Source organism: Martes martes, assembly GCF_963455335.1.
Source record: "Martes martes genome assembly, chromosome: 13".
Taxonomy (NCBI): Eukaryota; Metazoa; Chordata; class Mammalia; order Carnivora; family Mustelidae; genus Martes; species Martes martes.
In genome coordinates this window covers 52,325,837-52,345,165 of record NC_137901.1, presented here as the reverse complement: position 1 = coordinate 52,345,165, position 19,329 = coordinate 52,325,837, and the positions used below count along the sequence as shown (strand labels likewise).

General features: G+C 36.2%; 1 protein-coding gene across 2 annotated transcripts in view; it reads left to right on the top strand.

Moving 5' to 3' along the window:
* The window catches only part of MYOM1 (myomesin 1), a 152,822-nt gene that overhangs the window by 30,709 nt on the left and 102,784 nt on the right, over nucleotides 1-19,329 (top strand). The window lies entirely within an intron of this gene.

Here is a 19,329-nt window from a genome sequence, read left to right as displayed (position 1 = left end):
TTGTTCAGAAAACATTTGCTCTGTGTTATCTTTTGAAGACTTAGCCATTTCAGCTTTAAAAAGCCTCAAAAGTAAGGTTTTTACAGGAAATGGAACTGTAATCATTTTTCTATACTCAGTTTCCCATCATGTTCTTTCCTTCAATGTCTATATTTATGTAGGTAGGTAACTTGGTAGCTATTCATTAATGGCTTAATGTTTGAGGAGCTCAAACTTCTTGGTAGAAACATGTTGACCTAGAAATGTTGACCTCGAAACAAGAGAGGGAAGAAAATACCAATATTTTTTCCTTTGTGTAATGCAATGTAAAGGAAAAGAAAATCAACCTAATCCTGGGGTTGTTTTAGTTTTTTTTTTTTTAGACCTAGAGCTAACAGGTGCAGATAATATTCTTTGAACATTTCAAAATCTTCAGAATTCCTTTAGGCTGTGTTTTTGCTCTCTCAAATGGAATATCATTTCCCTGCTAAATAAAACATCTCTCTTTGGATTATGAAAAGTGTTGATTAAAACCCCTAGGTTTAGAAATGCTATTCTATGTAATGTATGAAAACACTAGGCTTGATCTATTTTTAGCCTCTGCTTTGTAGTTAGATGTCCAGTAGTAAAGTGGAAACTATGGAGATTTATATGTGCTCAGGGCTTGGCTGACCTCAGTAGGTCTTAAGAACAATGGCCTGTTCAGTGTCAATGTGGTTGTAAGCACAGATCAGTTACCAACTGAATTCTGAGCCAAGGGTTATAAAATAAATCCTGGAAGGCTTATTCTAAATGCCTTTATTCTTAGTCACAGTGAGGAAAAAAAACACTAAATTAAAGTAGTTCAGGAAGACAAAATGACACAAGATTATTGTTTATGCTAGTAATCCATAAATACTATCAGAGATTAAAGGAGAAATGGCACTCATAACTACCATTAGGCAATGATTCTTAACTTCTATCAATGAATGGAGGGTCTTAGGTGATCTGAAATTATGTGCAAAATTAGGCACAGTTGAGAATTTGTTTTTGCTGTGAAAGATGGTAGCTTTCACCAGATTCTCAGGGAACCCTGTGACTCAACAAAAGTCAGAACCACTGTGCTGGAAAGTCAACATACAAACATTAGACAACCCCGTGTGTGGCCTGACTTAATGCCAATATTATACGAAATTAGGATTAAATGAGGCAGATGTTTACAGGGGGTGTGGTATTATGAGTATCAGGGTTCCTTCCTTCGTTTTGAGTAAGCTGGATCATACATTAAGTGGAAATAATAAGTGAAATATTTTTTTATACTTGATAGAAATGAATAACTTTAAAAAAGCAGAGACAACACAGCATTGTTCTTGGATGATGGAGGGATTTAGAGTTGTTCCTCAACACTTCGTAGAAATGGTAGATATTTAATTGCTTGATTCTAAAGAGATTGACATTCAGCCCATATGATGCAACTCAGCATAGCACCCTCTATACCACTGTATTCTTACAATAACCCTGAGAGGTTGAAATTATGTCCCCATTTTTTAAAATGAGAAAATTAGAGACCAAATTGAGAAATGAGAAAATGAAAATTAAATTATGCCCCCAAATTAAAAATGAGAAAATAGAGATCAAATAAAGCAAATTGATTAAATAACTTTTCTCTCTTGCACTACAAAGTGGTAGAATAATGATTTGAACCCCTATCCTATCCCAAGCCCCCCATCCTTTACATCCTTTACCCAGCAACAGTTATAATTGTCTAACTCCCCATGACCTCCTGGCCACCAGATTTTTCTTGAAGCATCAATATATAGTTTTTTGTTATATTTCCTTTTATTTGCCCTCTTTCTGGAGAAGCTATTGAGCACCAAAATAACTAAGATTCAGAGTAGGGAACAGGTGATCCTAGGAGCATTCACGAATGCCAAACCTGGAACCTCACAGACTGTTTCACTTGTCACTTAGAATGAGACATAGTGACTTGCCAGGGACTATAGAAGTCACCGGTGTGGAGAAAATTGAGACATGAGTGACTTGCCTGGGGCATTCTGCCCAACATTACTTTGTGTTCTCACCTACGCTCATATCACATTGATCAACTCCCCTCGGTTGTTACCCAGATAATGACCACTTTTGAAACTATTGTTATAGTTTGCAAAGAACACGCTAATGCTCAAAACAATTCCAATTCAGAGAGAAAATAATAGTGCTAAAGATAGAGACCACTAAACACAGAAACCCTCATCTCTTATTGGTGGGTCGAATTATAGCAGAAACTGAGGGGGACCTGAAAACTTGCTCCATTTCCCACCCTAGTGTGGTTTCAAAAGATGTTACCAAAGAAATCTACTGCCTGTGGACATTTTTGTATCTTGACCTCAGCTGTTGGCATCAGACTAGAATCCACTTTCTACGTATTCATTTCCAGATGTTATAATGCAAAGTGGATAGTCTTTGGGGTCAAACAGGCCTGTGCTTCCTTGCAGTTAGGCTTGTGACTTCTGAAGCTAGTTAACCTCTCAGTTTCTTCATGAAGTGGGGAAAGAGTTCATCCCTCATGTTGTGAAGTCTAAAAGAAATAATGACATAAGGTACTTAGTGTAATAGCTGGCACATGTGGAACAGTCATTGAAGTTTAGGTATTGTTCATTCAACAAATATTTACTGAGTGCCTCCTGTGTGCTAAGCACTGCACTAGGTGCTTGGGATAAATTGCTGAACAAAACTGACAAAAGTTCCTGCCCTCATGGAGCATATATTCTAGCATGGAGGGGCTGGCCATAAACAATAAACATAATGAAAAAGACATTAAATTTTATATCATGCTAGAAGGTAATAGATGTCATGGAAGCAATAAAAAATAGAATAGGCTAAGAGGGATCAGGTATGTGGGGCACGGGTGCAAGTCAGAATTTTAAATAGGGTAGGCAGGCCCCTTCGAGAAGGTGATCTCTGAGCAAAGACATGAAGTAGCGGAGGGAGTTATCCGGGGGAAAGTTGCACCAGGCACCAGGAATAGCCACTGCAAGGCCTTTCAGCAAGGAGCAGGATCTAGGCCACTGAGGGAAGGGAGGAGTGAGGGAAAGAGTAGGTGAAGATGACAGAAAGGGCAAGGACAACCATATAGGTACATCATGGGCCAATGTAAGAACTTTTTATTCTAAATTAGAGGGAACAAGTTGTGACAAAGTTTCGGGCAGAGGAATGACATGAGCTGACTTAAGTTGTAACAGGATCAGTGTGGCTGCTGTGTGGAGAAAAGACTGGCGCACAAGCAGAAGAAGGTTTCCCAGGTAGGAGGCGAATGCTGTAGTCCAGGCAGGAGCAGATGGGCAGTCAGGACAGATATGGTGGTCTGTTAGTTAATGCTGAATTCTGAATTCCACCAGATTTTTTTCCATAGGGCTTTTCCGCTCCCATAGCCACATAGGTTTGCGGCTGCGAAAAGATCCATGTAGATATTCTGCATACAGTGAATTTTCTGAGATTCTCTTTAGGTAATATGATGATGGTAAAACCATATGCTTATTCTCCATTCCCCAAGATCCAACAAAGTAGCTTGTCCCATTGTTAGTGTTTTTTATGGTACTGAAGAAGAAAAGCACCTGAAATAACCATAATTGTATGGGGATTTGAGTCCACCTGTAGAATCAAGTAGCTGAATCTGAATTACAAAAAATTACTGAACCACAGACTGTTGTGGGGAATGACGTTTGTTTAGAAAGTTACTGATACATCCAGGTTGTGTATTCTTATCTTTTCTCCTTTGAAAAGAGTCTTATGGCCTCTTTTCTAAATAAAAGTTTAACTATTATGTACAAGGAAAAAGCACCACGGTTTCTGGGTTACAAAAATCAATAGGCCAGAGGAAAATCCAGTGAAAGCAGAAAAGCCAGTTACTTTTCTCCCCCAAGAAATAGAAATACTACCCCCCCAAGTTTATTGCCAATTGCTTCTTTAAAAGGCAGTTATGTATGCTCTGAATCCCGAAGACATATCCTGAGTCCAAGGAGAGTAGCCCTCACCATGTGTCAGTCTCCTGTCCTTACTCTCACTGCTTTAAACATGTGGCCTGGATGGATAGAGAGAACTAGAAGTATCACCCCTGATAATACCAGCTTTATATAAACAGCAGTTTGTAGATCCATGGAAGTGAAATGGGTGAAGCAGGAAGAGATCAAAAGCTCATCTAACTCAAGCCCTTCCTTTCACAGATACTTACATTGAGGCCAGGAAAGATGTGGTTCACTCTCTGCTACCAGTGCTTTATTTCCCAAAAATATTATTTGATGGGCTCTTTTACAGGTTAAATTCAAGTTTAGGTGATACAAGATACTTCCAGAATGGCATTCATCTTCCCCGGACAGGTGAACCATCCTGTAGGAAGGAAGGCATGTAAAGTAGGAACAGAAGGAGTCAGCCAAAGGTGGAAGAAGGGCAAAGTGGTACCTCCCAGGCTCTGATATGAAATATTAGCTCTGTTCCTGGCTGGTTGGGCAGCGAGGTGTAACTGAGCTTCCCACCAGTCTGTGAACTCTGGAAGCCCACAGGAACCGTTGCAACAGGCTTGACCTTTTCCATAGCAGCCTTTCTAGATGAAGCAAGAGAAAGCAGGAGCGTCACAAATGAGGAAGGTAACTTCCATGCCACCCCAGGGACCATCCTCAAAGTGGAGTGGGATGTGGGTTTCTTGGCTGTCTTGTAAATAAGTTAGTAAGACTAACCTTAAAAAGTCACGGATAATTTTTAGTTTGCAGATTTAGGCTTTATAAGGCATCTCCTGATACTATCTCCAAGCATCTTGCATAATACAGAATTAAGGAAGTAAGGAGTAAACCCTTTCACTCCTGCTTAAAAATTGCTAGAATAGTCAGAAATGGATAAAACCTGAAGGGTATATGTAGATAAGAACCATAAAAGATTTAAATCTCGCAGTGTTTTACTCCTGTGCCTTTTCTAGAACCCGTGATTGTTCTACATTTGTGTTGAGAAGTGGTTGAGACCCCCATGGTACTTGCTTTTAGATCATGGCTATGCATTATCTGTGGAAAGTTACCAAAAAGAAGACAAAATGTTACTTATCAGTGGAAATTTAAATAGTGGAAAAATAAAGCAATATATAGAAAAAAATGTGGTTATATTCCTATTTAAGTAACTAAACATTTTTTAAAAACTAAAAAGGAGATATTTCTATGGCTGAGAGTGAAATGGAGAGGGGGAAAAAGGATAAGTGTAAGGCAAATATTGCAAAAACAAAGAAAACCCCAAGGATGGTTGTTTATTATGACACTACATGTCAGTAAATTTCAAGAGTGATATTGATCAAACTAAGTTCATGTTTATATCTTATAAGAAGCTTTTTCTGCAAGGTATATTAGCAAAAAAGAAAGGACTCAAAGCCTCCTACTTATCTGCTAACTTTGATGTTCTCTCGAAACCTCCACAAGTGTTGAGATTGGGAAACAGGAGAATTGAAAGGTCAGTAGAAAAGTGTTGAGCCTGACATGATACCCATATCAAAGGAGGATCACAGAATGAAGTTGCTCTAAATCAGAAGTAGATACAAAACAACCTTTTCATAAAACCCCAAAGAAAGTATTGTCTTTTAAGTTTTGCAAGAGGGAAAAATGCGGCTGATGGAAAAGTGGAAATGAAAAAAGAGCTGGCAAACTTCAAGTGCTTCTTCCTGACCCTCCAGGGGGTCCTGAAGATGAAAGAGATGAAACTTCAGATGCGAGAAACCCCCAGGAGTGGCTGACTAGATGAGCAAAGACAGCCAAGAAGGACGGTTTTCTAGAAGCTGACCCATAGTTCACTAAAACCACTGCCTCTTCCTTTCTTCTGGTAAACAGTTGAGCACTTTGTTTATATGCAACAGCACTAGGTTGTAAACATATATGAAGATGCAGTTTTAAAGGGAAACTCTTGGAAAAATAAAAAAAATGAGTCCAGCTCTTTTGTGACCACGCAGTTAGCCGAATGACGACACATACCTAAGTCAGCAATAAAAATTGAGTTTTTATTTTTAAGCTTTTGTACCTACCACTGTGTCATCCTAGGATGACCTACCCATCTTTAAATGTCCAGCTCTTCCAAAAAGGAGTCCCTGATAACCCCAGATAGAAATCGTCTTTCAAGCCTGTGGACTCAACTTTTGTTTTCACTAGTCTTTCTGCTTCTCTGCCTGCCTTCCTCTGTCCTTCTGTGCTTTTTTCCTTGATTGACATTGTACAACACGTCACTCCTGGTAGCTTTTATTCCCCTACTAAATTGTAAAGCTCTCAGAAAGCAAGGGTCTTTAATATATCTTCATATCTCTGTCCAGCCTTAGACATAGTATTTTGCAGACAGCAGAATCAGAATAAATCTGTTTCTAGACTCTGTTGAATAAATCAAATGGTTAAAGAAAGTTAAAAAATAAACCTGTGAAAATTTCAGTGCTACTCTAACATATAACACAGATCGAAAGGCTATTTTTGAGTTAACCTTTCTCCTGCACCTTCTAAAATATCGGCTGGATTTCATGCTAAGTTGATGTTTTACTTTTTGAGAAACTATTCAACTGCTTTTTCCCAAGTGACTTTACTGTTTTACATTCCCATAGCAATGTATGAAGATTTCAGTTTATCCACATTTGTTATTTTCTGTCTTATTTATTATAGCCATTTTTGTGGGTATGTAGTGGGTATTTTTTTTTAAGATTTTATTTATTTATTTGACAGACAAAGATCACAAGTAGGCAGAGGGGCAGGCAGAGAGAGAGAGGTGGAAGCAGGCTCCCTGCTGAGCAGAGCACCCTATGTGGGGCTCGATCCCAGGACCCCGGGATCATGACCTGAGCTGAAGGCAGAGGCTTTAACCCACTGAGGCACCCAGGCGCCCCTGTAATGGGGTTTTAAATTGCACTTAATAACTCATGATATTGACAATCTTTTTATATGCTCATCAGCCATTTGTATATCTTCTTCGGTGAAATGCCTGTTCAAATCTTTTGCTTATCTTTTAGTTGGATTATTTCTGCTTATTGTTGAGTTATCAGAATTATTTAAGTATTTTATATACAAGTCCTTGTTTAGATATATATTTGCAAAATTTTTTCTCATTCTTTTCATTCTCTTAACAGTGTCTTTCAAGGATCTGAGCTGAAGGTAGATATTTAACCAGTTGAGCCACCCAGGCACCCCTCTCTTTATCTTCTAAGAGTTTTAAAATATTAGCTTTTACATATAGAAATCAGATCCATTTTTAATTAAGTTATGTGTGTAATATTGAGTAAAGTTCTAAATTCATCCTTTCACATATGGATGTACAATTGTTTCAGCATCATTTGTTGAAAAGACTTTCTTTCCCCCTTTAATTCTTTAGCACCTTTATAAAAAATTAGTTGATCATAAATAGAAAGGTTTTTTTTTTTTTCTCTCAGTTCTGTTCCACTGACCTATATGCCTGCCCTTACATCAGTATCACATGGGTTTAATTACTGTTGCTTAGAAAAAATTTTGAAATTGGTGAATATAAGACTTCAAACTTAGTTTCTCTTTTACAAAAAATCTTTTGCCTGTGTGTTCCTTCATATTTCTATATAAATTTTAAGGTCACCTTGTCAATTTCTACAAAGAAAAACATTTGCTGGGATTGTGTTAATCATGTTGAAACTATAGAACAGCTTTGAAAAATGTGCCATCTTAATAATACTGTCAAGTCTTTCAGTCCATGAATATGGAATATTTATTTATTTAGACTTTTTTCACCATTATCATAATAATGTTTTATAATTTTCAAATATAAGTTTTATACTTCTTTGTCAAAGTTATTCCTAAATATTTTATATGTTTGGTACTATTATGAATACAGTTGTTGTCTTAATTGTATTTTTGCACTGTTCATTGTTAGTACATAGAAATATAATTAATTTTTATGTTTTGATTTTGTATCTTGCAACCTTGCTGAACTAATTTATTACTACTAGCATTTTTGTGTGTAATTGTATTTCTTAGGATTTTCTACATACAGGATTCTCTCAGCAACAACTGAAGATAGACTTCTTCCTTCCAGTTTTTGTTTTTGTTTTTGTTTTTGTTTTTAACTGCCCTGGTTGGAAGCTTATACAATGTTGAATAGAAGTGCAAGAGCAAATATCATACCCTTATTCCCAATCTCAGGAAGAAAGCATTTATTTATTTTTTTTAACTATTAAATCTGATACTAGCTATAGTTTTTCATAGATGGCCTTTATTGCATTGAGGAATATTCCTGGTTTGTTGAGAGTTTTTAACATGAAGGAATGCTGAATTTTGTCAAATACTGTCATCTATTGAGATGATAATGTGATTTTGTTCTTTATTCTATTAGTATGGTATACTACATGAATTGATTTTCAAATGGTAAATCAACCTTGCATTCCTGGGATAAACTCCACTTAGTTTTATATTATATATGTTGCTGGATTCAGTTTGCTAATATTGTGTGAAGGATTTCTGTTCATGAGGGATATTGGTCTGATGTTTTATTATAACGTCTTTGTTTGGTTTTGATATCAGGTAATACTGGCCTTATAGAATAAGTTGGGAAGTGTTTCCTTCTCTTCTCTGGAAGAAATTAAGATGCAACTGGTATTTCTTCTTTTAATGTTTGATGGAATTCATCAGTGAGGCCATTTAATTGTGCAAAGATTTAAGTTACTAATTCAACTTTTCAATTTATTACTATTGGTCTGTACAGAATTTTAATTTCTTCTCAAGCTTGTTTTGGTAATTTGAGTCTTTGTAGGAATTTGTCTATTTCATTTAAGTGATTGAATTTCTTGATATAAATGCATCTACCATGTTTACTTGTGAGCCACTTAAATTTCTGTAGGGTTGTATTGATGTTTCCTCTTTCATTCTTGACTTTGGTAATTGTGTCTTTTCTCTTTTTTCATGGTTAGTCTAGTGAAAGATTTGTCAATTTTCTTGATCTTTCCAATGAACCAAACTTTGTTTCACTGATTTCATTTGCTGTTCTTTTTTTTCTATTTCACTGATTTCTTCTATAATCTTTATTATATCTCCCTTCTCTTTGTTTCATGTTTAGTTTAATCTTTTTTCTAACTTCTTACAGTGCTCAAGCTATTAATTTGAGAACTTTCTTCTTTTCTAAGATAGACACTTAAAGTTACAAACTTTCCTCTAGCCACTGCTTTGCTGTATCCCCTATATTTTGATATGTTGTGTTTTTTTGTTTTCATGTAGTTCATACCTTCTACTTCCACTATGATTTCTTTTCTCACCACCAGTGAGTTATTTAGAAGTATGTTGTTAGTCTCTTGATACTTGAGGATTTTCTAGATTCCTTTCTGCCTTAGACTCTTATTTAGTTCTTCTGCTGTCAGATAATAAATTTTGTATAACTTAAATCCATTTAAATTGATTGAGATTGTTCTGTGAGATAGCGTATGAATTGTCCTGAAGAATGTCGAAAAGAATATGTACTTTGTTGCCATTGGGTAAAGTATTCTAGAAAGTTCATTAGGTCAAGTTGATTGATAGTGTTATTTAAGACACCTACATCCTTGCTAAATTTTGTCAGTTCTGTCAGTTATTGAGACTAGATTATTTAAGTCTCCAGTCTTTTTACTCTTTTCTGTTTTTTCTTTCAATTATGTCACTTTTTGCTTCATGTATTTTAGGACTCTGTTTGTAGGTGCATATACATTTGTAATTGTCATACTTTTCTGAGGAATTGACCCTCTTATCATTATGAAATGTTTCTCTCTGCCCCTAGTAATATTTTGGTTTAAAGTGCATTTTTTAATATTAATATAGCTATTCTGGCTCCTTGTGTTTGTCATTTGCACAGTATATCTTTTTCATTCTTTTACTTTAGCACATGTGTGTCTTTGAATTTTTTTAAAGCTATGATTTTTTTTTAAGATTTTATTTATTTATTTGACAGAGAGAGAGATCACAAGTAGGCAGAGAGGCAGGCAGAGAGAGAGGGGGAAGCAGGCTCCCGGCCAAGCAGAAAGTCTGATGTGGGGCTTGATCTGAGGACCCTGAGATCATGACCTGAGCTGAAGGCAGAGGCTTAACCCACTGAGCCACCCAGGTGCCCCAAAGCTATGATTTTTAAGTAATCTCTGCGACCAAGGTGGGGCTTAAACTCATAATCCCAAGATCAAATGACCTGCTTCACTAACTGAGCCAGCCAGGTACCCGTATGTGTCTTTGAATTTATGGTGTGACTTTCCTAGCAGCATATATTTGGACTTTTAAAAATCCATTCTGACAACCTCTGCTGTTCCTTCTTTAATCCCTTTACATTTAATAAAATTACCAAAATGGCTGGACTTACATTTGGTACTTTTGTGGGTTTTTTGGTATATCTCATATCCTTTGTTCATTTGTTCCTCCTTTATTGCCCTGATTGTGTAAAATAAGTATTTTTAGCGTACCATTTAATTTCTTTGTTTCTTAACTATATTTTTTGTGTTTTTTTTTAAAGGAATTGCTTTAGAAATTACAATACACATATTAACTTACCCATTCTACTTTACATTTATGCTAATTTGTTACTGGTAGAAATAGAAACTTTGTTTCAATATGGTTTCATTTCCTCCCCTGTGTTTTGTGCTATTGTCATATATATTACAATTATATATATTATAAACCCAACCATGTACTGTGTTGACTATTGTTTTATGCAATCTTATATCTTTCAAGGAATCTAAAAGAATAGAAATATATTTATTTACCCAATCATTTACTTTGTGGTGCTCTTCACTTTTTTGTGTGGATTCGAATTTCTGTCTGGTGTCATTTCCTTTATACCTTAAGGGATTTGCTTTGCATTTCTTGTAAGGCAGGTCTGCTAGCAATGAATTCTCTCAGTTTTTATTTGTCTGGGAGTATCTTTACCTTGCCTTCAGTTTTGAGTGATAGTTTTATTGGATACTGAATTTTTTATTGAAGTATAGTTGACACACCATTCTACATTTGTTTCAGGTATACAACATAGTGACTCAACAAGTCTATACATTATGCCCTGCTCACTACAAGTGTAGCTATCATTTGTTACCATATGACACTGTTACAGTACTACTAATTGTATTCCCTATGCTATAAACATCATTCCCATAACTTATTCATTCCATAATGGGAAGCCTGTATCTTCCACTCCCCTTCACCCATTTTGCCTATCCTCCCACCCCCCTCACCTCTGGCAACCATCAGATTGTTCTTTATGTTTATAGGTCTGTTTTTTGTTTTTGTTTGTTTTGTTTTTTATATTAGATTCTACATTAAGTGGAATCACATGGAATATGTCTTTGTCTGACTTATTTTACTTAGCATAATGCCTTCTTGTTGTGCCCATGTTGTAAATGGCAAGATCTTATCCTTTTTTATCATTGAGTGATATTCCATTATATATATGTATACACACAGACACATACATACATACAAAGGAATATATATATATATATATATATATGTATATATATGGCATGTTTTTTATCCATTCATCTACCAATGGATGCTTGGGTTGCTTTCATATCTTGGTTATTGTAAATAATACTGCAGTAAACATGGGGTGCATATTATCTTTTTGAATTAGTATTTTCATTTTATTTGGGTTAAATACCCAATAGTGGAATTACTAGAATCATATGATATTTCTATTTTTTAAAATTTTTATTTATTTTTAATTTTTTATAAACATATATCATTTTCTTCAGGGGTACAGGTTTATGACTTATCAGTCTTACACAATTCACAGCTCTCACCATAGCACATACTCTCACCAAAATGTCAATAACACAGCCACCCTATCCCTCCCCTTACCGCCCAGTAACCCTCAGTTTGTTTATTGAGATTAAGAGTCTCTTATGGTTTGTCTCCCTCCCTATCCCATCTTGTTTCATTTTTCCCTCTCTATCCCCCACGACCCTGTGCCCCCCCCTCAAATTCCTCACCAGAGAGATCATAGATAATTGTCTTTCTCTGATCGACTTATTTTGCTTAGCATTATACCCTCTAGTTCCATCTATGTCATTGCAAATGGCAAGATTTCATTTTTTGATGGCTGCATAGTATTCCATTGGATTTTCTATTTTTAATTTTCTGAGGTGTCCCCATACTGTTTTCCACAGTGGCTGCACCAACTTGCATTCCCACTAACAATGTGCAAAGATTTTTTTTTTCTATATCCTCATCAATACTTGTTTTTTCTTGTCTTTTTGATTCTAGCCATTCTGACAAGTATAAAAAACAGTCATCTCATTGTGGTTTTGATTTGCATTTTCCTGATGATTAATGCTGCTGAGCATCTTTCCATGTGTTTCTTGGCCATCTCTGTGTCTTATTGGGAAAAATGTCTGTTCAGTTCCTCTGCCCGTTTTTTAATCAGATTTTTTAAAATGTTGAGTTGTACAAGTTCTTTACATGTTTTAGATATTAAACCCTTACCAGATATATTACTTGCAAATATCTTCTGCCATTCAATAGGTTGCCTTTTTTTTGGTTGATGGTTTCTTTTACAATGCAGAAGCTTTTTATTTTGGTATAGTCCCAATAGTTAGTTTATTTTTGCTTTTGTTTTTCTGGATGTAGAATTCTTGATTAACTTTTTTTCAGAACTTAAATATGTCATATCAATGCCTTCTGGGATATATTGTTTCTGATGACAAGTCAATCATTAATATGTTTTTCTCCTGTATGTGATTAACCATTTTACTCTTGTTACTTCCAAGATTTCTCTCTGACTTTGTCTGGGTGTATATCTCTTTGTGTGTATCTTATTTGGGTTTGTCGAGCGTCTTAGATCCATAGAGTAATAGTTTTCATCAAATTTGGGGAGCTTTAGGCCATTATTTCTTTGAATATATTTTCCTACTCTTTATCTATCCTCTTTTCAATACTACTGTTAGTAATATATTCATATGTTTAATATTGTCCCACAGATCTCTGAAGGTTTTAAAAGTTTTCTTTGTTCTTTCATCTTTCTGTTTTTTAATTTTTTAAATTTTTATTATTATTATTATTTTTAAAAGATTTTATTTATTTATTTGATAGGCAGAGATCACAAGTAGATCACAAGCAGAGAGGCAGGCAGAGAGAGAGGAAGGGAACCAGGCTCCCTGCTGAGCAGAGAGCCCGATGCGGGGCTCGATCCCAGGACCCTGGGATCACGACCTGAGCCGAAGGCAGAGGCTTTAACCCACTGAGCCACCCAGGCGCCCCTGTTTTTTAATTTTTTTTAATTTTATTTTATATTTTTAAAGATTTTATTTATTTGTCAGAGAGAGAGAGAGAGAGTATAAGCAGGGGGAGCAGCAGAGGAAGAAGGAGTCTCCCTGCTGAGCAAGTAGCCCAATGTTGGACTTGATCCCAGGGTCCTGGGATCATGACCTGAGCTAAAGGCAGACACTTAACCAACTGAGGCACCCATGTGTCCCGGCTTTCTGTTTTTTAGATTGGATAATTTTTTTTTTTTAAGATTTTATTTATTTATTTGACAGAGATCGCAAGTAGGCAGAGAGGCAGGCAGAGAGAGAGGAGGAAGCAGGCTTCCTGCTGAGCAGAGAGCCCGATGTGGGGCTCCATCCAAGAACTCTGAGATCATGACCTGAGCCGAAGGCAGAGGCTTTAACCCACTGAGCCACCCAGGTGCCCCTAGATTGGATAATTTTTATCTTCAAGTTCATGGATTCTTTATTCTTCTATCTAAAATCTGTTGTTGAGTCCCTTTAATACATTTTTCATATAAGTTATACTTTCAAACTCCACAATGTTCATTTGACCCTATTTTATAATTTTCTTTTTTAAGGTTTATTTATTTAGAGCCTGCTTCTGCCTCTCCCTCTGCCAACTCCCCCACTGTGCTCTCTGTCTCTCAAATAAATAAATAAAATCTTTAAAAATTAATTTATTTATTTGAGATAGAGAGAACATGTGCACATGAGTGGGGAAGGGACAGAGGAAAGGAATCTTGGGCAGACTCCCTGCTGGTGTGGAGCCCCATGTGGGGCTCAGTCTCACAACCCTGAGATCATGACCTGAGTCGCAATCAAGAGTTGGACACGTAGCTGACTGAGCCACCGAGGCACCCTCCTATTTTGTAATTTCTATGTCTTTGTTGATATTCTCTCTTTTGTTGACTCATTGTCATAATAATTCCCTTTAATTCTTTAAACATGGTTTCCTTTTTTAGTCTTTGAACATATTTATAATTACTGTTTTGAAGTCCTTGTTAAATCCAACATCAGGGTGCACCTGGAGACAGTTTTTACTTACTGATTTTTTTCTGTTGGTGTGGATTACATTTTCCCATTTCTTGGCATGTCCCATAATTTTTGTTGTTGCTAAAAATTGGACATGTTAGATAAAATATTGTAGCAATTCTGGATTCTGAATTTTCCCTTAAATGAGTTGTCATCGTGTTTTGTTTTAATAACTTGTCTAAATGAACTTACAGAATCTATTTACTGTGTGTGTATAAACTGTGTGACTACTGGTGTCTCTACTCAGTTTTTTTTTTTTAATTATTATTCTCATTTTTAAGCCTGAATTTATAGGGATCACTTTGTGTTTGCATGGATTAATGACCAGTCAATGAATGATGAGATATTGTGCTTAAACAAAAGCTTTCGCTCTCCGGCAGTAGATCTGTATGTTTTTTGGGGAGGACATTTAAAGTTCAGGTAACTTTTAAATATATACACTCTGGCTTTGCTTACTTCTAGACTCTCTTGTCTGTCCTCTGCACCTGAACACAGGACCAGTCAGCCAGTGATATGTGGATAACTTGCGTCATCTCGTTTTTTCTGTGCAGGCACATGAAGACTTTTGAAGGCTTCCCATGGTAGTCTTATTTCACAGATCTTCCTATTAAATTGCTGGCTGATCTGCAAGTCTGGACTTTTCCCAACTGTGATTGGAACCTGAGGCTAACTGAGTCACTGGTCTTCCCTTGTTTGTTTACCATTTAGATTGCTAGTGTTTCTCACAGTGCTGCTGGATGTGGAGTTTTATCATGTTCTGCTCCAAATCAAGTCAGCCCCCTCTGGCAGTGAACACTGATAGTCATGCCTTTTTCTGCTTTGATAAAAATACCTTATAAACTGACCTGGGGGAGGAGGTGGAGGGGAGAAGTCTAGGCAGGATGCCACATAGATTTCCATTGTTCATACCTAAAGTTCAGTGACTTTTTAATGAATAACTACTTCTTGGTGTAGTGTATGCCTTTGGTTGATTTTCAGAGCCCTGAATGGGTTGGTTTTGACACCTGTATCCAGTTTCATCATTGCTTTTTAGGGAGAGTAATTGCTGAAGTACTCACTTCATCATACTAGAAGTCCCATCTCTATATTGGTCATTTTTAATAACTCCTCAGCAGATTCTGGTGTGAGGCCAAGGTTGAGAATCACTGGACTAGGGTATAATGACAGGAGGATGAATGATTTCACTTAATTCAATAAACATTTATTGAACACCACCGGGCACTGGACACAGTGCAGATACAAAGATAACGGAAACTATCAGTCTCTATGAGTGGTCATAGGCAGTGAGAAGGATAGAGAAAGCAATAATGCACTATAACCTGAACATATAGGGATGGGTGATGCTGGGTTTGGGAGCACTGTCAGCAAAAGGCAATGCCTACAGCCCATCATTCTTCTGAAACATGCCAGTAGGTTATCATATTTTAGAAAGTAATATAGCCAATAAGCAGATCCCTACTTAATATAAGTATGAATAAAGTTACTCATCCTGGGGAAGTAGGATAATTTCCCCCAAATTATATGATAATTACAAACATAACTTTAAGGAACCAGCACTTTATTTCATGTAAGTTTTAATGAGTTTTTTAATGCTATATTTTCAACTGAACTGTGATGATTTTATAACCTGTGAATAAATTCAGAAATAATGAATCACCATGGGAGTCATTACAGGCAGTGTGATTTGGTATTATAGTCTCCAAAGTGGGGTGTCCACAAAGGCAAACCATGGAAAGAGAGGAAGAAATATTAGCACTACTATTTTTTTTTTAAAGTCAAATTTGGTCTTTAGAATGTTTCTATTGACTGAATGTTTTATAAAGTGTGACTATTTATATAGCAGTATATGCATAGACCATATAAATAAACATATATAGGTGGCATGCCCCCAGTATTTTTGGATTAGGAATACTTAGTCACAAAAGTCAGAGACCACTAGTATAGTGGTAAGAACATGGACCTAGATGGATGCTAGTCCCTACTTCAGCTACCACCTTGCTGTGTGACCATGGGCAGGTTACAAAGGCACACTTATGTCTCCCAAATCTATAAAATGAGGAGCTTGTTATAAATATCCTTGAGATCACTTACAGTTCTGGGATTTTTAACTAGTTTTGTTCTTTATTTTCCTGTCAAGTATAATTATGAAGATGAAAGAACAGAAGGTTATCTTTTGTTGTTGTTGTCCAGTATTTGAATTGGATGAAGGTATAAGCCTATTTCTGAGTTTCTGGAATATTTCCAGAGAGAGCTCTCTCAGCTTCGGCTACATCTGTTCTCTTGGTGCTTCTGGTTGTAGATGTGACGATGCCATACACCCAATGATGTTTCTTTAAATTCCGTTAAATTTGGGCATAAATTTAGGCAGAGGACATACCCCAATTAGTAGCAGGGCACAAAAATTTGTACTTAGACACAGTTACAGATGTGCAAGTGCATGTATGCACACACAAATCAATCTTTAACTATTGCTTAATTTCATCGCCCTCATAAACTGAAATTCAGAAAACTTCAAGAAAGCTTCAAGATTTAAGCTCAGTACATAAAGAGCATTAATTATAGTTTTAATAGTAAAAAGACCCAAATAGATCTATGCATATCAAGTTTAGTGTCTACTCAGTAACTGACTTTAAGATGGAGGACTATTTTTAAAATTTAGATATAACTAAAAATCCAAGAGGTTAGCAAAACTTTATTTCATCTTTTAAAAAAATTATTTCGGTTAGTTTTATTATTTCAGGTTAGTTTACATATAGTGTATTATCAGTTTCAGGGCTAGAATTTAGTGATTCATCAGTTGCGTGTTACACCCAGTGCTCATTATATCAAGTGTCCTCCTTAATGCCCATCACACAATTACCCCATCTTCCTCACCCTCCTCCCCTCCAGCAACACTCAGTTTGTTTCCTAGAGTTAAGAGTCTCGTATGATTTGTCTCCCTCTCTGTTTTTATCTTATTTTATTTTTCCTTCCCTTCCCCTATGTTCATCTGTTTTGTTTCTTAAATTCCGCATATGCGTGGAATCCTATGGTATTTGTCTTTCTCTGACTGGCTTATTTTGCTTCTTATTTCACCTTTTGATTTAAATTCAAAAAGGATTAAATTTTACATATTCTTCCTATTCTCCTCTAAAAACAATATTCAACTTTAGAGTTCAATAGAGTAAGATGTTAGACTTCAGTGTTCTTGGATCATAACAAAATAGACTGTTGATGGCTTTTTCTTCAAATAATTAGTTATACTGATTGTTAAATAGTTCCTTAAAACTCGATGTTTCTCTGACTTAGTTTTGTTTGCTATCTTCAGTAAGTGAGTTATTGCTAAATAGACTGTTGGCATAGTGTTTTAACCTCTAATCCCTTACATGCTTTTTTTTTTCTCCTTTTTTTTAAGGTTTGCCCATTTATTTCAGAAAGAGAGAGGGCAAGAGCTGGAGAGGCAGAGGGAGAGAGAGAGAAAATCCCAAGTAGACTCCATGCTGAGCATGCACAGAGCTCAGAGCTCAACGCAGGCCTGATCTCACAACCATGAGATCATGACCTGAGCTGAAACCAAGAGTTGGCCACGTAACAGACTGTGCCACCCAGGCACCCTTAACTCTTTGTTTTTTTGTTTAATTAGTATTCAAAAGCTTGAAGAAACTTTAAAGAACATAATAAGGATTTTTTTTCCTAAATGCTTTGGATTTTATTTAGAAAAAATAATACTATATAATATAAAACATCATAATGCTTTTTGTGAAGTTTTTTGTTCCAAATAACAGGAAATGGAAACTGATGATAAGACCATGAATCGTTACCATAAAGTTCAATATTAAAAACCAGCTGCTGTGATTTACCTGTGAGGATGGAATAATCACCTTCTGGCACACTCTATGTAATAAGTGCATCATTTTAAAGATTCATCTTAAAGCAAAAGTGACAGAAAAAAAGAACGACAACACAATAAAAAGAATGACAAGTCATAGCTGTTTCAGTGTGAATAAATGTTGAAAATATGAGCTCATGAGAATTATAGACACTAGAATGAAAGTAAAGAAAAAGCAAAAACGAAAAGTGAGAGCAAGATGAAAAAAATGCGAGTATCCTATAAATGGAAAAAAAGAAACTCTTAAACTCCAAAATTAATTTTATTTTGCATGGTAATGAGTTAAAGAGGGGAAGGAAAATACCACTTTAAACTTAGACCTGTATTAGCACAGCCTGTACTTTGTAATCTTCTGGGGGTATAGAATGCAGTCATTTTGCTGCTGCCTGGAACAGGCAGCCAGGAACAAATTTCACTCAGCCTTCCAATTGGTAACCAATCCTCAAGCTTGAATTCAAGGTTCTAACCTTTAATTTTAATGCTGACATAGACTAGGACCTAGATATTCACCCTAGGGAAGGAGCTAGTTAGTGGGAGAGGAAGAAGTTGGCCACTCTCTTTGGGGGATGAAAGGCAGTAGCCCATCCTATAACACCAGACCCAGAGCCACTGCACCCCCCTGTGCTTTCTAGAAGCCCTACAGTTCTGTGCTACTTGTTTAGCAGAGGATATATTCACTTGCATTATTATGTGTTCCTTTTGCACTATGTATGTGTTTGGCCTGTCTTCTGCTTTTGATTTAGGTCATCTCTTCTTGCTTTTCCTAATGCTTCTTTAAGGTTGAGAAATGATCAGGTTTGGATGATTTGGAAGGTTTTTCTTTCTCAGCTGGGCAGCTTGCCCTTCCCATGCCACATCACACACAAGCTTTACTTTCTTTCCACATTTTCTCTAGACAAGGGGACTTCTTAATACTGTTTTATTTTAAGATCATTTCAAATTACAAGGATAGTAGAGAGTTCTGGTAGAGTTCCGTATTGTGAACATCTTTCATGTAGACCAGGAACTTTTCACATGTGTCCATGGATTAATTAGAAAGAGTCCATGAGCTCCTGAAATTCATGCCCACTTGTATATATTTGAATGAAAATGCATTTCATTTTATTCAAGAACTACACAGATTAAGATTGATTGTAGTTTTGGTTTTATCAATCCTTTCTCTAGGTACAGTCTCTGCTTTCATGTTTCCTGCCATGCTAATATATTTTTTTTTTGTTTATTTAGAACACTGTCTACCTCC